This window comes from Varroa destructor, unplaced genomic scaffold (genome assembly GCF_002443255.2).
Source record: "Varroa destructor unplaced genomic scaffold, Vdes_3.0 BEIS01000005.1, whole genome shotgun sequence".
In the NCBI taxonomy this organism is placed as follows: domain Eukaryota; kingdom Metazoa; phylum Arthropoda; class Arachnida; order Mesostigmata; family Varroidae; genus Varroa; species Varroa destructor.
Genome location: NW_019211458.1, coordinates 27,140,478 through 27,146,477, shown reverse-complemented (window position 1 = coordinate 27,146,477; position 6,000 = coordinate 27,140,478).

Here is a 6,000-nt window from a genome sequence, read left to right as displayed (position 1 = left end):
AAAATGTATGTTCCTACTATTTGAACAATATCTGCACACGATTAGGGGCATTAATACATTTTCGTTAAGGGTCGCATATCGCCTTAGAAACTACAAAATACATATCATCCAACTGCTGGTAGTATATGGCTACTAGGTGCTTCATAAGCGGAGTTGGTCAATGGACGTAGAGTGCAGATTTTCACCTAAGCGGTAGGCCGTATTTTTGAATTTTGTGTCGTTTTGAGGGTGTGATGGTGTTCAGTAATTTAATTTAAACGTATTCATCTGTTTAATTACATTTCATGCATCATGCACAGAGTGTGGGTTCGAAATCTGCTGAGCAAGGAGCAGGGTAAAGTGGACAGCACTCTTGTATCAGTTTGACCAGTATTTCCTATACATCGATTAAAGTGACATCAATTGTTTCTATTCAGATACAATGTGTTAAACGCGTTGCAGCATTATAGGTGTTAACTATCGTCGAAGAAGGCCATCGCCAGTCGAATACAGTGGTAAGTTCTGCACGCCGGCTTTTAAAGGTGTCACTGTGGTAGCTTGCAGACAAATACGTGACCGCCACTAACGCCGGATGACCCTTTGCCTGCTTCAAGCGAACGCTACTCCAGCAGCATCGAAAGCATTTTCTCTCTGCGGAACTTCTTTCCGTTCTAGACCATATCATTTGAAGGTTCCTTATAAAATCATCTTTACGGAATTCTCTCCTGCGTCAGGCACGTTCGAATTGAACAATAGTACATGTTATACTCATACGAAGGGCATGGATACATCACCGTGCATGAATCGCGTAGCCGTTCGTTTTACGTTAAATATGACACCGACCCCAGCAGACACGTCCAGATCGACAAGTCGTAATGGACGCAGTTTTGAACACGCTAAGCACAGTGTTAAACAATACTCGACCAAGCCATTTCGTGAGGTAATACCTAGCAGTGTTTAGTCCAACATCGATTATCGGTGCCACTGGAACTGGGCCTTTATGAAAACGATATCACCACGTTCGAATCACGTTTGCAGGTCCAAGAACGAGGCAGCAGAGGCCCGTTATGCGACCTGGAATGAGCTCAGTGAACTAGGATGTTACTCGATTGCTGTCTTATATTACCGCAATGTACAATATGTTCGTCAGCAAGGGCTGCCTTTTGGGTTTGTATTTATAGCAATGACGGCATCGATTGTGGGCGAGGCGCCACCAAAGATCGATGATATACGGGGCCACATTGTAGGGTCTCACTTATACAGGACATCTATTTGGCGTAAAGGTGTCTGCGATAAGTATATAGGAGTACCTTCGCCGGTATTGACTTCCCCGGATCAAAACTGCTGTTGTTGTCGAAAGCCCTCTTGCAGGAAATTGTTTCGTAGTAACCTTTGGTTGCAGCGATTAACAAAGTCCGACTGAACACCATACTCGGTGAACGCATTAGGTCCTTGTTCTTGAAGTATGGCCCTTTCCTGGAAGGCTGTAGAGGCTTTCTCACGCCATATATGTGGTGCTTACGGATGCTACGGTACGAGATCAAGACGTAAATGTGTGAAAGCATGGCAAATTTCACGATAGCTGCGCTCAGCTGAATAAAATAAACAAAATTGAAGCCTTGCCCCTGTTCCTTCTGGGCAAAGTGTTAAAAATGGACTTGAACTGTGTCCACATGTACTAGGCATAGGGAACTATCAAGTTTAAGGCTAATTGCATGCCCTGGAGTCGAAATCAATTTTTTCTTAAAACGTTGAGTTTGTAACTGGAAGCAAATGCCGCCCTTGGTAATTGTCCTATTATTCTGTAATCTAAATGAAATACATAGAGAAATATAAAATATACCGTGTCTTTCATATATCTATAAATGATTCACTGAGGATTAATATAAATGTGTATAAATATAGAGACGATTCGTTGATAGAATGGGCCTAAATATTCGTAGCCACATAAACGAAGGAGAAAAATGCTGTATTGATCTATCTAAAATATTTACTGTTATTTCTATTTATTATATAAAATATTTAAGTTTGCCTGTCGTTCATTGGAGTCTTACAAACAGTTGAAGTTTTTTTTTTACTTTGGAACTTCGACAACGCTGACATACGTGAATCGAGGATCGTAATTAACGTCGGGAGTAATTGAGGCAATGGGGTTTCGGCACAACCTGAATGGTAAGATAACGTCTGATTGTAACGTAGGTATGTAACATGTGCATCTATGAACAAATGTAATATCTATCTTCTATTTTTAACACAACAATTTTTTTTTAGTGTGAACAATTTTTCGGAATTATCTATTCAATTTAACATCAAGGACGTACCCCCCACTGAAAGATTTAGCCGAAGTTACAAGGTGCAATTTACCACTATAATGACTAGGGCAACAATTCTGTGACGATACGGTTATTTCTGAAAATTCGAATCTGTCTAGTGTCTGTGGTGCCGGTACATTATAGAGGGCTACGCAGCTTCTGAAGCGAAAGTGGATAACACTATTTTTTTTTTTTTTTTTTTTTTTTTTTTTTTTTCAGTGTCTCTATGGGCACCCTCGGATGTACAATTGTTCTCACTCGCGACCGAAATAAACTTATAAGGCCCCTGCCCTGCTCTGCTGTCAGGCCCATAGTATTCGTTTTAAGATTACGCTTCTTATTACGTATTTGTATGGCTCCTTTTAATATATATTTAATATAGAACCGATGAATTCAAAAGCCAATCGTAGTCCGCTGAATAAAATTTAATCATTACAGTCTCCATTATTCAGACTGTATTTACATAACTGAATTTCTGTTTTGCCTTAATCATGGCAGATGTCAAACTTCCATTGTTGTTAGTTAGAGGATTTATTCGTTAAATGAATATTGTACTATAGGCCTGATCGGACACTTAATGATGCCTCATGGTAGATACTGTATTTTTCATACATGTATAGTTTCAACGTTCTGGTATTGGTGTCATGCAGTATTAAGCAGCATCGTAAATAGGGAACGTGCCACTTGATTTTTATATCAGATAGGAGCTTCTTACCAGTCCAAGTTTTCTGGAAGACAACAGAAAAAAAGTCATCCTTTTTGCCTCTCGCTCTGGGGTTTGGCATGAATTATTCGCAGATCCAACGGCTGCCGTTGCTGAATGCTGGTGCGTAAAGCCGCCGTAGCCGTCTGCTAAGTACCGCTTGGAGAACATAGATCACCTCGTGAGATTGTATTGTTGTGAAGCATTTATCACAGATTCTAAGAGTACATGACATTTAGCTGACGGTACTAGAAGCTCGTTTATAAAGCTGAAGGCGAAGCGATGTGAATTGTCTGCGTAAAATCAGAAGATGTTCGTTCCGTTATCGTATGAAGATGACAGCTACCGTAAAGACCACGACTCTCATTGGTCTTTTGCAAGTTGCATCTAAATTAGGCTACGCTCTAACAGTGTTTGAGGTCTTCTTGGCGTAAAGGGCCGGGAGCCATTATATTATCTAGGAGGCGTCATTTTGCGAGACACGTCTTCGTGCCATATTTGATCTATATTGAATCATTCTAAGCAACTTTAGCCTTCGTAGCTTGTGCTTTATGCCTAGAACAGAAAGGCAACCACGTGTCGTTTACGTGTACCTTTGAGGTGAGAAGTAATCGAAGTATTGTTATCTCGTTCCCTTGTTTCTCTTCAATCACACCACTGTTAGGCGTGTTGAAGCTATCGGAGACTGAGCGGGATATCGACCTTTCAGCAGTACATGTGTACGGCTTCTGCGAAACCATAAAATGGATAGAAGCTCTCATTTTTGGAATATGAAGTTAAGTTTTCTAGAAGAATCGACTTTGCGAAATCAACAAACTTTTGGTGAAATTGGTGAAAGCCAATTTCGGAAGGATCGTTTGAGAAATTAGGCTATTCATGGACGTTTGTCAGCCTTACGAAATCGTTCGACGATCCGCTGCTAGTCATCTGTGCGAAATGGGAATACTTTAGTAACGTGGGTCGCTGTTAGTACAACGTAAGCTATGACGGGCCGTATTGTGAATCGACGACTTCAGGACGGCGGCCACGTACACAGCAGGTAGCTTATGGAAGCTGGAAGGGGCGATCGTGTTTGAGGCTTTAAGCTGTCAGAACAACCCGGGAGCTAGAAATACTGAGTTTGCACTCGGAAATTAACAATACTGTTATCAACAATCCTATTTGTCCACTAAACTCTATCTAACTGTAACTAATCATATACGGAACCTATATATGATTCTACCGCGGCGTTGTATAGAAGAAATTGTATGAAGATAGTTATTGATTAAGTATTTATTCAGTTTCCTAATAGAAGAGAAACTCTAAGCTAGTGATGTATTTGTTGAAGTATCGTTACCATCATGTAGTAGCGTGTCATCTGTTGAAAAAAAACATTATATTAGATATCGAGTTGTCGAGATAGTGGCCTTTTTAAAAAAAAACGATTTATTACAAACAGAGATAAATGTTTATACAGTGATAATGTCAAATTGTACGCACTCCCAGGGACAGTACATCTATGATTGTACGATAATTTAATCTATCTCAGTCGTTGGACGATCTACCATGAGGATGCTTTATGCCTTTGAATTTGGTGCATGCTCCATTCTAGAAGAACACTATTTTTGCGAAAAAAAAAAAAAAAAAAAAAAAAAAAAACTTTTATTGAGACGTACGTGTGTCTGTATTCGTTTTGGTGCCTTTCACTTAGTTATAATAGCAGTTGTATTGAGTTGTTCCAGACTAGAAATTGCTAAATGAAATCGACGATAAATGATATTGTGTACTCGTTGTGAATATTCCGTCAGTCTGTTGATAACCTCACACAACTATCAGTACATATTGAGATTACGGTTGTTCTTCTATCGCGTCTTCATGAATATTTGAAGCGTTTCTATTCATATATACATCTATGAAACAACCTAACAAAGTGTTCTAAGGTCATAAGGTCGTTTCAATGTTGGCCCACATTGCCAATTCTAGCTATAAATGCGCTATCTGGCTGATCAATTCAACTTCATCCCCAGCACAACACCTAAGGCAAAGATTACTACCGTCACCCTGTTTTAGAACTCTGACTGGGCTCGAAATAAGCCACCTAGAACGCTAACGTCGAACACAGTCCATATGCCATCAAGTTACACACTTGAAGGCAATAGAGTGATACTAGTACATGGAGTAGAAACGATATTCAAGCCTGCAACCTATAGCTTATCAATTTTTATAATATGGCTACCACTCTACGTGATAGATTCAAAAGAAACGTATCCTTTGTATCAAGGCAAAATGCTAAGCTTGGCATTGAATACTTATTGTCGAATGAACATTAGTAGATATGAAGCTACTGAGAAAATTGGCCATAGTTTGTTCAAGTCGGACGCTCGTCAGGACTTCAAACATACAATTGTCGAAATAACTTCTAGGGTCAGCCAACAATGAGGTACTGGGATTGGAACTTGGAACTGAAGAACAACAATCGCTCGCTTCGCTTGTTCAACGATAAACTCGTACGAGATATGAAGCATCTTTATTTATTTATTTATAGAAGTGTATCAGATAACGTTCTTCATACGTATCACTGCATTGCGGTTAATATCTAAAAACGCCCATTGTGGTAACGGAGAAAATAGATACGCGCTGCACTGGAATCAGGACGAATCGATTTCTGTGAACTGCAGGCTACGTTTCGTATGACCTCCAGGTCTAGGGCTTGCCGCACGCTGAGCCCCCATACGTATTTCTTGTGACGAGCAAAGAATACAATATGCCCTATTCTCCCTTTTTTTTTGTTAATATTTCGTCGCCATCGTTTAGTAAAGTCGAATGGATTTATTTTATTATAGTTAAGTTAGAATAAATGTACGCTAGACGTATTCTCACTAGCTAGCAGTATGTTGCTCAGGCAGTGAGTTTCGGCATAATTTCATCTATAATATTATATCAGATACTAGGATAAGAAATAAATTCTTTGAAGTATAAGTTATCTTTGAATCAAACTTTCCTAGGTAACATTAATTGTATGAAATG